Source organism: Meriones unguiculatus, chromosome 20 (genome assembly GCF_030254825.1).
Source record: "Meriones unguiculatus strain TT.TT164.6M chromosome 20, Bangor_MerUng_6.1, whole genome shotgun sequence".
Classification (NCBI taxonomy): Eukaryota; Metazoa; Chordata; class Mammalia; order Rodentia; family Muridae; genus Meriones; species Meriones unguiculatus.
Window position 1 is genome coordinate 23934434 of NC_083367.1, and position 12461 is coordinate 23946894.

General features: G+C 45.0%; 1 protein-coding gene across 4 annotated transcripts in view; it reads right to left on the bottom strand.

Annotated features, from left to right (window-relative positions):
- Positions 1 to 11641, bottom strand: part of Eya4 (EYA transcriptional coactivator and phosphatase 4) — a 253327-nt gene extending 241686 nt beyond the window's left edge. For all 4 annotated transcript variants that reach the window (XM_060373192.1, XM_060373193.1, XM_060373194.1 and 1 more), the window contains exon 1: positions 10989 to 11641. The gene's annotated coding sequence lies outside the window, so the exon portion shown is untranslated. The remainder of the gene's footprint in view (positions 1 to 10988) is intronic.
- Between the last annotated feature and the right edge of the window lie 820 nt (positions 11642 to 12461).

Here is a 12461-nt window from a genome sequence, read left to right on the forward strand (position 1 = left end):
TCCCTAACTGTCCGCCCAGGAAGACTGTCTTTCCCACACAAACAGAAAAGGAAAACATGCTTAAGATGGTCAACCTGCCTGAGCCTATCTGTAAATCCTCTGTGTGTGAAGTTCGTCTATCAACACAGAGCAATGAGAATTGTTTGCATTCGTGTTTAAACTCGGGAGGAAGGAATTAGGATTCTCCACACTTGACTGGGAGTAGAACAATCCTCTTCAGCAGAGTTCTGGGAGCCTTCGTGATATCAAGAGATACGAAAGAGCTGGTATGGACTGTGTGTTCTCAACTGAGCAATTTCTTTTCCACCAGAGTATACCCGATAGTGTCAGGAGACTGTCATCCTGCAGAACACTGGGTCTCCTGGAATCTACTAAGTAAATGCAGGGTACGGCTGAATGTTAGAGCATGCTTAAAAGAACACTCCCTGAACAAGTGCTCCCACCCCTGACCCCATAACCAGAGACTGAGAAACTAAGATCTAAACAACTTGGAGGGAGGAGCCGGGAAACGCGTCCACCGGCCTGGCTTTGGGGAGATGTCAGGGGCTTCCCCATGTTAACCAGCTGTTCAGTGTCCCACGTTCACATCTGTTTCACCTTGCTGTCCAAGGACTAAGCGGTAAACTCTAAAAGTAGAGATGGCGGTAATTTCTAGCTGTCAGTGGTGAAGTAAGAATCAGAGCAGCATCTAAAGTTTTTCTTCATTTTGCATGGAGTTCACCACGTCCGTGCATTTTTGAAAAAAAAAATTTTTTTTTGCCTTTACTTACAATCAATACCTCCAGACTTCAAAAAGCCAGTGGGGGCACAAGTGTTAGCCAGGAAATAACAGCATCACTGTATAGTGTGTTCATAGCTACTTAGCTTGGTTGAAGAACTACAGTAATTCAAGTCCAAATGCAACTAAATAGCTGTAATGTAAATGTTTTATAAAAGAAACATCACAGTGTCAAGGCTGCATTTTGAGAATGAACATGTCTGCACACAGAGCCCAAGCTGTAAACATGGCCTCAGATCCACCACGATAACCCAGAATGACCAGTTTTCATAATGAGAGACAAGTTCTGGTTCACAATTCAAGGATAAAAAAGAAAAACCCCAAAAAAGAAATTAAAAGAAAAAGGAAAACTCCTTCAATGCAAATTATCTGTACCATTTGAAGTTGTCCTACTGAATGAGATGGCCAAAATCATACTACTCACATAAGAAGCTTACTCTTAATGGTTTCCATAGGTGTACCTACAGAAGCCTCATTAAAACAAACAAATAAACAAACACAAAAACTTGTGCAATATGCTCTATTACACACAAGAAAACAGCCAAAATCACTGGGAGTATGAAACAGCTTTTCTGATGCCTCTTTTGGAAGGGCTGGTGTTTGGACCTAAGTGGCCACGGCCCTGCTTCCCATTCTGCTAAGAAACTGGGTCCCTCACCTTTTAAGTGCTATGAAAACACCCACAGCTCCAGAGATTTTCAGAATCTTTCTCATACCCATGAAAACATTGAGTTATCAATACTTCGGTTAAAAAAAAAAAACACATTTGCACACCCATATGTATAACCCCCTCATATACACATGTACACATATGCTCTCACATGCACGTGTGTGCACACACATGGATATCTGCGTACATGTATGCATGCATATTACACACACACACACACACACACACACACACACACACACACAGAGCGTATGGGCTGGGCCTTGATCTGGCTTCAGGGCTGCAGTTCTCCTGGGTCGGTATCCTAAGATGCTCTGAAGTCTTCCAACCATTCAACGGTCTTTTTCTTTTCCACAGCTACCCCTCAGCCAGTTCTCATCTGGAGTAGGATTTAGATAACCACATCCTTCCAATCGGTGTGCTGAGTGCTGCGCTAAAGGTAGGTAAGTGTGCGCTTTGGGCTGAATGAGAAAGACATGTCCAGCTTGGGCTCTGAAGGAAGCCGTTAGTACTTTGCACTTCAAATCTTGGGAAAGAAGTAGGAATGGAAGTTGAGGAGGCAAAGAAAAAATACTGTGAAGTCAGACCATAGGCACAAAGAAATAAAGTGGGAATGACCCAAAATGCATTTGAGAAGTGCAGTCTTCCCTGTGGCAGGAGAAGAAATGTCTTGTGAGTGCTTGCTGAGAGAAGAAAGTGGCAAACTTCTCAGAGTTCTAAGCATGAAGGAAGGACACTACAGATCCTGTTGGGAATTCTGGAATCTGCCTTGTAGGCAACAGAGTCTTCTACAGAAATTTAACTATAGACAGGGCTTGATGATGATTGTAAACCAATGTAAATATCTGTGAAACAAGATGATACATAGTCCAAAACAGAGGAAGACAATGCAGCCAGCCCTCATGAGGCCTGATAGGCTACGGTCAGATGGAAGAGGAGGAGGTCCTCCCCAATCAGTGGACTGGGGAAGGGGCATGGGAGGAGAAGAGGGAGAGAGGGTGGGTCATGGGAGGAGAAGAAGGAGCAAGGATGGAGCTGGGAGGGGATGAGAGAGGGGAATACAAAGTGAATAAATTGCAATTAATAAAAAATTAATTAAATTTAAAAAAGAACAAAAAGCAAAAAGTGTATGACCAAAAAAAAAAAAAACTTAAACAGTTTGCTTAAAAACTCAACATATTCTCACAGTTTATCCAGGTAGTTATTATCTGTGAGAATAAATTAGCTAATAACACATTTAAAGAAATACCTCAGGTGGTTAGCAAAAATATGTTCTTATTCATTATTTTCTAGTCAACTGCTGTGCCTTCATGTACTTGCTAGGGGAAAATGTTGGCTAAAGCATGTGTGGGTTCAAACTGGGATTTGTAGACTCAGTCCTTACCCTAGTTCTTACTGATGTGAGAATTTGTGCCCTAACGACTTCCTGTCCTTTATGTCCTAACGTGTGATATTAAAGTGAATCATAAGCAAAGAATACTGTGAGCGCATCTACACAGAACAGGCCCCTCAGATCTGATGTGGATGTCTGAGCTTTAAGCCTGTTGAGCTGCTTATAGGGACTAACTGGCTGTGCTAAATGTTTTCAGAGGAAGGTGTGAAAACAAGTATATCAGTCACCCAAAACCCCAAAGTCTTCAAAGTGATACAGAGTAGAGCCGGTCAAGCCTCATCATCTCATGTTAATTTTTTGCATGCCTCCAGTAGCACTAATAATTAAAAGCACTGAATAAGCATCTTTCCAGCACCAAAACATTTACTAAGCACTGCTGTGAGGAAAACCTTCACTAATTAAAGGCAGCAACTAATGATATAAAATGCATCTAGATTAAAATTCTTCTTTGTTTTGCGATCAAAACAAAACCAAAACATTGCCATCATTGTACACCCTAATGTTCATGTAAAGGAATATAAAACCATCAGTAAGTTTACTGAGGTTTTTGTTTTGTGTGTATGGTGTATGGCATGCTCCAGTATATGCAGGCACACGCTTACATGCCGGTGCACGTCTATAAAGCCAGTCATTCCACAGGTACCGTCCACCTTTCTTTGGAGTCATGGTATCTCATTGGCCTGCACTTTGCTACATTGTCTAGGCTGGTTGGCTAGCAAGCAAGAAGGGTTCCCCTGTCATCTGTAGATCCACCTGTCTCGGTGCTTGGGGTTGAGACTACCTTGAACACTGAGACCACAGACCCAGGCTACCACACCTCACTACACTTTCTCATGTGGAGTCTCGGTGGTTTGAACTTGGGTCCTCTTCTGAAATACCCCCTCAATGCAAAACATGCCTGCTTACCTAGCTACCAAAAGCATAGTTTGAGTTTATGGGCAGACTTGCAGAAGGAAATTTGAGTGTGACTTTCCCACATTATGATTAAATTTGTCTAAAATTTCCTACATAATACCCACATATGAATAGACATTTGCATTCAGATACAAAAGTTTGGGGAAAAAGATCAGCTGAAGAAGAGAGCTGTAGACTCTCCAAGCCATTACTGCTTTTCAGCATACTAGGAACAATATATTAGAAATATCCAACCTCTTAATCAAAACATTTGGGTCTTTTCAAATCTTGGAACATTAGGGAGTTCAAAGCCAGGGGTGAAATGTAATGAAAAGATCCCTCCTTTGGGAGTATGCAAAGGTCTGTGAATTGTATATAGGATACTGTGCAGATCAGGCCTCCTCAGTATGAGGTATACCTAGTTGATTAAAGATAGAATTTCAACCTTAGTGCTGTTGCTTTTCTGAGCAGAGTTAAACTTAATAGCATATGAGTGTAAATTTTTATGATTTAATTGGAGTCTTTTGGGAGAATTGCCCCTTTCGTTTTATAAAGAAAGGGGGAAAGAATAACAGAGACAGTAGCGATAATTCATATGAAAATTAATTTAGGCCAGCAATGGTATTTCTGTAGAGTGTCTACACAGAGATACCCAGGTTCATGTTCTGCCCCAGCAAGACAAGAAACTACATGTGGAGAAGAGCATTTGTGCTGGTTTTTATGTTCTCAGTGCTGAAGTGAGGTCAGAGTCCAGTGAATAGAACAGTCTCTCTATAGTCAAGCAAACAGAGACTTTGCTGAACACTGCGGTGCATCAGTATCCAAGAGCCACTCGAGGGCCTGTTTGCTTGCTTATTTGTTATGACACAGGGTCTCTTAACACGACCCAGGTCAACCTCCAGTTCATGAGGTCAAACCTTACTTCCTGTGATCCTCCTGCCTCCAGGCTCCGCTCTAATGGCTGTGCCTAGAGGCTCACGGCACCCATTTTTAACGATGACACATTGTATAGATAGCTGAGCAGCCATTCTGACTTGCCATTAAAAGACTTGCCATTTTTGCAGTTATTTTTGTACACCCAAAGATTCCTGTAGAGAACAGCAAGGGCTACCGAGAGGAGAAGACAAGTGTGTTGAGTAGTTACTGAGTCACACCGAGCCCTGGCAGGCAGGTTATCAGCCCTCACTTGAATAAATGAAGCCTGAAGCTGAACAGATGAACACATAGCAGTGACATCCATGATTTTCTACAAAAGAAATCCATTAAAGTTTTAAAAGAGGTATTAATAGGGAAAAATGTTCACCTAGAGAGAAAACCTAGACACGTAAAGTAGAATAACAATGCAAATTTAAAGTATTTCTGAAATATGCCTAGGCCCCTTAAAATTTAAGCCTTCCACTCATTGCACTTTGTTCCTTGTGAATTGGCTTAAAAGTAAGGGTGTAGATTGTTTCTTAATCAGCTTTCAAGCTTGAAAAGCCGCAACAAAAACAAAACAAACAAATGAAAACCTGGTAACATCAAACGGATGGCTGAAACTTGAAAAGCAAAGGAAAATTCTACATGTAAATTATTTATGCTGCAGAGATAATCATGATCTCTTGATTGCAACACATCACAAAATGTTTTCCCAGGATCAGTATTTGTTACCATCCTCCCTGATTTGGACTTTTTGGACCACGCACCTGCTGACTGTCACTTGTGTTTCCTTACTTAGGCACTTAAGGGCCTGGTGGGATTGCCCAGTGAATAAAGAGGCTTTGCAACCAAGACTGAAGACTCAAGTTCCATCCTGGAACCTACCTGGTGCAAAGAGAGAACCCACAAGTTGTCTTCTGGCATGCATGCACACACACACACACACACACACATACACACACGCATGCACACACAAAGAAAAATAGAATACATGGGCGTTTGCATTTGTTTCATTTCAATACATTGTATAGCCTGTCTTAAACAACACTATCTATGAAACTGAAGGCACAATGAACACCTAACCTTATTTTCCTAACGTCTAGTTTCCCTTGGGTAACAAATAATGAATGCCACCATACCCCTTCATGCAAAATTCCCACACAGAACTGGTGAGAGCAACTGCCTCGCATGACACTTGAGAAGAAGGGTCAGACCGAGAAGTAAAGATCTTGGCTCCACTCTGCTGTTGTAAAACCAGATCTCAACCTTTTCACCAGTAAAACAGGATTAATAAAAGCATCTACTTCATTCATTCACAGCATAACTGAAGGATTAAGATTAGCTAACCCCATAAACTTTGCAGGACAGAACTTTACATGAACAAGATCCCAGATCGCTGCTGGCTAGACTGTCAGAAAGGTCACGTTGAGCCCATAGGTTAACTTCAACTGGAAGTGATCTCTCAACCATTCTGAGAAGACTGCGTTTATTTAAAAGCAAACTTTAAGATATAAAGGTACTTGAGAAAATATAGTCATAGATATAAGTGCTCATGATATCTACTTTATGCTGCTATAATGAGACTTTGGTTTGAAAATACTCAAATGTGATGATAGACGCTGTCTTATAACCTAACAAAACTACTTTTCAGTTAATAACCTAAATGTACTAATAAGACATTGTTTTTATTTTTTTCTTCCATGGTCCAAAAAGGTTATTAAATCTTACAACCTGAAAAAAATGTTTTAAGTTCTGAATATATTTTATTAAAACGTTCGATATGGGAAAGCGCTTCTGATATTTTTACACGGTGTCTTTCGTTATTGATCATGTACTGAAATTGAAGGGCAAGAAAAAGGCCAAACCAATACTTAAAGGTTTCAAATATCAAACTATACTATTAGGTCAGAGCTAAGATCAATTAACACCTTTCAATGACAGAAAAGGTTACATGAGCATTACAGGAGACTCTTTGAAGGGGTCTTAAACCTCCCTAGAAATGTGAGCTTGATGGCTCTGGACGACTTCTGTTTTGTTTCTTTGTTTGTTTGTTTGTTTGTTTGTTTAAATTAATCAGTTCCATCTCTTTTTCTGGAAAGGAGAAATGAGGGTAGGGATAAAGGTGTGCTCATTTTTTTTTTAACCCCTCTACAACAAACTCATGGGTAGAGCAAGAATAATGCACAGGAAGTTCAGAGGCAAGTGAGGCATTACTTGGTCGCACAGTACTGCTGTGCCACCGCAGTAAGTGAAGGTAATGTTTACAAAGCCTTGAGACCCCTCAAGCCAGCAAAGTGGCCTGTGATACTTTTGAAAATGCGGCTCTTGTTTATTTTCTTCCACTCAAGTTCAGGCTAAATGACGCCAAGCTTGGCTCTGTGTACAAGGTAATGAATATTCAGTTCTTTGCTCTCAAACACATCAAGCTGTGAAATGCAGCTTTGAACACAAGAACAGTGAAAGACACTCTTGCGCCCAACGCATCTGGAGGGCAAATGCCTGAAAGAGCATGGTCCTTGTTTCTAAGTTCACCAGGAAAATTCCATGAGTGGAGCAGGTAAGCACCACTGCCACCCATTTCGGGTGGTGTTGATTTCCTTCACCCAGTAACCATTGTAATAAAATCCCCTGACTGTACTTCGGAACACAATTGGTTCAAGATACTCTGCTGAGACTCACACTGTAAGAGTTGGGAATATGGAAGGGTAATATCTATTCAAAAAGAAACTGTCAGGGTTATATTCCCACCAAGAAAACAACAAGGTGTTTGGTAAAAGTTTGCCTGGCTCTTCCATGATAGGATTCCATGCTTTTGATAACAGGCTTTTCTGTTTGTTTCTCAAATGAGTGATCTGAAATATTTACAACCAGACAGTACCTAATTTTAGGTTTTAAGTGCTTTAACAGCTCCGTGAAATATGATCAGCAGCTGCAGTACAGAAGTACGGTGAATAAACTCCCTGTAGAGGGGGCCTGTTTTCACTGCATGTTGAGTATTCTTAAGCTTACCCAACAGGAAAAAAAAAATACAGACGATAATGTAAAAACATAACAAATGCTTGCGTTCTTAAATTACTTAGCGCTTCACCGAATCTCAAAAGGCATTATCTTCCTTCTTGGATTCTGCATAAAACCCGTGGGCTTCCGCTGCACAAAAGTGAAAAAAGCCTCATTTTGTTATCTAAAAGTTTAGACTGTGCATCTTTCTAAAACCCTGACTTTCCTATCAACAGCCATGGGTTTTTCTATCATCTTACTCTTTCAAAACTCCTACACAATTTAGCTCTGCCTCATCACATTTAATAAATGAAGTACCAAGCCACATAAATGTATTTTTAGACATGGCATCAGCCATGCAGAACTTGCATCAGTGACTAAAAACATGAAACTGGACACTGCATTTCCCATTGCTATGTAACATTTATTTACACCGTAAATCACGATATGAATAAAAGAAAATTTAGTGATGGAGAATATGGGTTTTTAAACCCAGAGAGATTTAAGAAAAACTAAAATTGCAAACTGTCCATCTGAAAATCTTTCTTCAAGAAGAAACTTTTCTACAAAGACATTTTTTTTTTCATTCAGCTTCTAGAAAATGCCTAACTGCTAATGTCTATATTTCTTAAGGAGAATAAAACTGTTCTTAACTCATTTTGGTTTTACGTAAGTTATGGGGCTTTGAAGCGTTTTTCTTCTGAATGTGTTAGCCAACACTATGCTACTTGTGAATACACATGAACAGCATCGTCTTGGAAATGGGAAGTTAAATTTGTAATATTCAGTGAAATAAACACCAATAAAGAGGGAAGAACTGAATACACTTTTCCATTTATAACTGTGAAGTTCCCTTTAATGAGGTGGTCTTAAAACATGAAAGTGTATTTCTTTTCACCTACTTCACAAAGGCAAACAGGCTTTTGAAAACCAGCTTTTTTCAGAGATTCTCTAAATGGACAAGGACTAGTCCTTAATCATGAGACTTTGAGGTTTCAAGCCAGCTCAACTATGTTATGGCCAAAGCTGTTACTGCAGAGGTTTTAATGTTTGTTTGTTTGTTTGTTTTCAACATTTATGTGCAGACAGTACAAAAAACGTTTACCTTTGAATTGCCTGCACCCTTTAATCAGGTGGAACGAACTATTTTTACGGTTTGTAAAAGCGAGGAGCTTCTATCTATGTTGGGTATTATTGCCACTAAACTCGGATTCAGTCTTCCACACAGAACTGTCTGTCTCGTGTTGCTATTTGCTTTCTTATTTTTATTTCTTATTTTTTTTTATTTTTTTTGAGTGCAAGTGCCTTTTTTCAATGCAAAGGTCTGAAAATACACCATAAGACCTATTAAATTGTTTTGTTTTGGAATTCTCTCCCCTCAGCTCTCCCTTGATTTTGTTTCTCAGGTATAAAGTTGACAAAAAAAAATCATGTTCTTTAAAAAATCGTAGAAAGTAGGCACCGTTTCTGCTTCAATATCAAATTTAACTGGGTAATTGTATCAAATACAAGTCTTGTCCTGGAGAAGTCTTCTTTTTTTTTTTTTTTTAATTAAATTAAAACAGAAGAATTCAACAAACAAAACAGTCACGGTCCACTTTCAAAGCTGTCAGTCACGCACGGGTAAATGAAACTTCAGAAGTTGTTGATGGGAACCCGCGGTTGCTAACCGCTCCTAAAGACTCCCACCCAGTCCCCCAGGGGCTCGCGCTGAAACTGACCAAGCCCGAAGGTGCAAAAAGGCGGTCGCTAAGCGGAGAGCAACAAAATGCCATATTCAAGGAGACGTACTTCGCTCCAACAATTACGGTGATCCCAGAGTGCCGAGCCAAAGGGGGTAAGGGAGAAAGAAAACTGTTAAGTATGGGCTCTTAATGTGAAACCCAACCTGTTGGATCTCTTTAGGTATCAGATTTTGGAAGTGTCTGTAATGACAGCCAGGAAAGCAAATTAATGGCCTAGGGCCCACTGGGTTTGAACACGAGACTCCAGTTACCTCCTCACAGATCAAGTACACAACACACACGCACACGGAGATGCCCCACGTGGAGCTGCGCAGAAACCAAAACACACGCTCCTGGAGCTAGCCGCCGCCTGGGTTGTCCCGGTGCCGGGATGCGCACCTTCCTCCGGGCCCTCTAGTTCGGCAGGTTTCCTGAATGATCCTGCGCAGTCTGTAGCGAAGGAGGAGAAGGCCGGGCCGAGCCCCCCCAAATCGCAAACCCGGGCAGCCTCGGCGGCGGAGCTTGAAAGATGGGTGCCCGCGACCCAAGGCGCCAGCATCCCAAACGAGGGGTCACGAAAATCAAAATTCACCCCCTTCGTTTTGCCACCACTCCTCCTCGGGACTCGGTGTGAAACTCCCAAACTTCTCTTGGAGTCTGAATCTCGAATACAAACACCAAAAGAAAACAAAAAAAAAAAAAAAAAAAAAAAGTGCTAACAGAAAAATAAAATGAAAAGTTGGCAGTGCCAAATGAACCGGGCTCACAGGGTCTGTCTCAGAGTCCCGGTTCAGCAAGAGACAAGGATCTGGGGTCCCGGGGCCTCTCCAAAGGCAGCGAGCTCTGAGAGAAACCTGCTTTTCCCCAGCCCGGTCCTCGGGCACGGAGAGGTTAGGCTCGCTCCCCGGCATCCGCGCCTGGAGCCAATGAACGCCGCTCCTCTGACAAGGCGCCTCTAATTTCACAGAGCCTGGCACGCTGCAGGAGACCTTCGTCCCCGCCGCTTAGAACTGTTAAAGCGCGCTCGGCGCTCTTTACACCGCGACCACTCCCTGGAGCCCAGAGCCCGGGCCCCCGAGGGCACACGCACCCGGCCACGGGCACACCCAGGCGCCCGCGGCCCTCCGGGGGACGCCGGGACAGCAGCTCCCGTACCCCACGTAACGGCTCGTTACAGAGTACTGAATGTCACCGGGTGGGAGTGGGGACAGTCTGCTGCAGCCTCCCCGGCTACACGAGGGCGGGGTGCTGGCAGGTAGGCTCCTCCGGGTCCCGCGCCCTCTGCCCCGCCGCCCAGCCGCGGACCAGAGGGGTCGCTGGGGACCTCAGGGTCGTCGAGGGTCTTCCCGGGCGGAGCGCACCGCTGAGGTCTTGGTGGCCCTGGCCGTGGGACACAGGTCTCGGGTCACCCGGGGAGAACTCCAGGGCTCACATACTCTCCAGGCGCGCGCCTCCCAGCCTCCCATCCCCGGGAGCCCCCGGCGCGCAACAGGCGCTACAAAGCGGCTAGCACTTTCTAGGGGACAGTTCGATTACCGTCCGAATCGGGACCCCCACCCCCTCCCCAACCCCTGGGACTTCAGGAACAGGGTCTGATGACGAGGGTACACTCACCTCGGGCGGCCTGGACCTCCTCGGGCTCCAGAAGTTTAATTGTCCGTCCCCGATCCTCAGGTCCAAGCTGGGTATTTACTCTCGTTCCCTCCAGTGTCTAAGTTTCCCCTCCACGCCGTGTCTCTGGTGAAAACAGGACATCCCTTTCGGCCACCCCCCAACAAATAGCTTACACAAGTGGGGGAAGAAACGGGGCGGGGTGGGGGAGCCGGCTGCGAGGGGGGTGGGGGCAAGGACGAAAGGAGCGGAGCCACAAGTCCGGGCAGCCGAGCGGCCGGGGCAGGCAGAAGAAAAGAGAAAGCGCGCGCCCCGCGTCGCCGGGCGTCCCCGCGCAGGTCCCCGCGGCCCCGACCCCTCTCCGGGGCGCCGGCCGGGTGGAAGGTTCTGCGCGCTAGCCGGGAGCCGCCGAGCCCGCGCCGCGCCGCCGGGGGCCGCCTCTCACTGGCGCGCGGAGCTGCCGGAGCCTGGCGGCAGGGGGCACGTCGCCGCCTGCGTCCCCGGGCTGGGGTGGCCGCTGGGAGCCTCCGGGCAGGCCGCCGGAAGAGCGGGGGACCGCGGCGAGCGCAGAAGCCCTTTCTTTTTATCCGATCTCTGGAAGGTGCCTGTTGTCATCGGGATTTTTTTTTTTTTTTTTGGAGGTCTCGCGTGGGGGACCTCCCGGGCTCCCCGGCCTTGCGCGTCTCTGGTGGCGCCTCGGTAATCTCCGCGCCCTCTGCGCCGCCCCACCCCGCCCCCACCCCGCCTAGCGCAGGCCGCGGAGGCCTTCGGACTTAGGGACCAGCCCGCCACTGCGCTCCCCGGTCCCCCACCTGCTTCTAGGCGACAGTCCCCTGACTTAGCTATAGCTCTCCGGCTACCCGGTTCCCTCGGTCGGTTTCCTTGCCACTTACCCCAAGGGAGGAGGCAGAAGGGACCCTTGTCTACTTGTAACAAAGTTAAACTGCAACCCACACCAGCCGGGAGCTTTCTCCGGGCTGAGGAAATGGCTTTTTCGGTGGAGATGGAAGCGATGAAGGAGTTAGCAGTGCTGCGCGGATAGGCAGCGCTGGGAAGTGCCTGGGCCTCTTCCAGCGCTGGGTGCAGCTATAGGCTGTCCTCCCAGGCGCCCAAAGGTCAGACGGCAATGACTTGACTTCCAAAAGCCAGTCAGAGCTGCTCAGGGCACATTGCTGAAATGACATTTCAAGCCTATGCCTTCCGCTTATGCCTTATGTACCTATGTAGGATTTCATTCTACACAGAGGAATCTAAATATCACACTCTTGCCCCAAAGCCAAGAGAATTCCAAATTTCACTCGAATAGAGCAAAACTTCTTCCTGAAACCCATTGTCTACCTCAGCAACGTCTGTCCTGCGCGACTCTCACAATGTGTATTAGCTCTTTTTGAATTATTGTCAGTTGCTGTACTGGTTACTTGCGGTTCACCCGTGTTTGTTTAATTAATTTCCGAAGAACAATTAAGTCTGTATAAA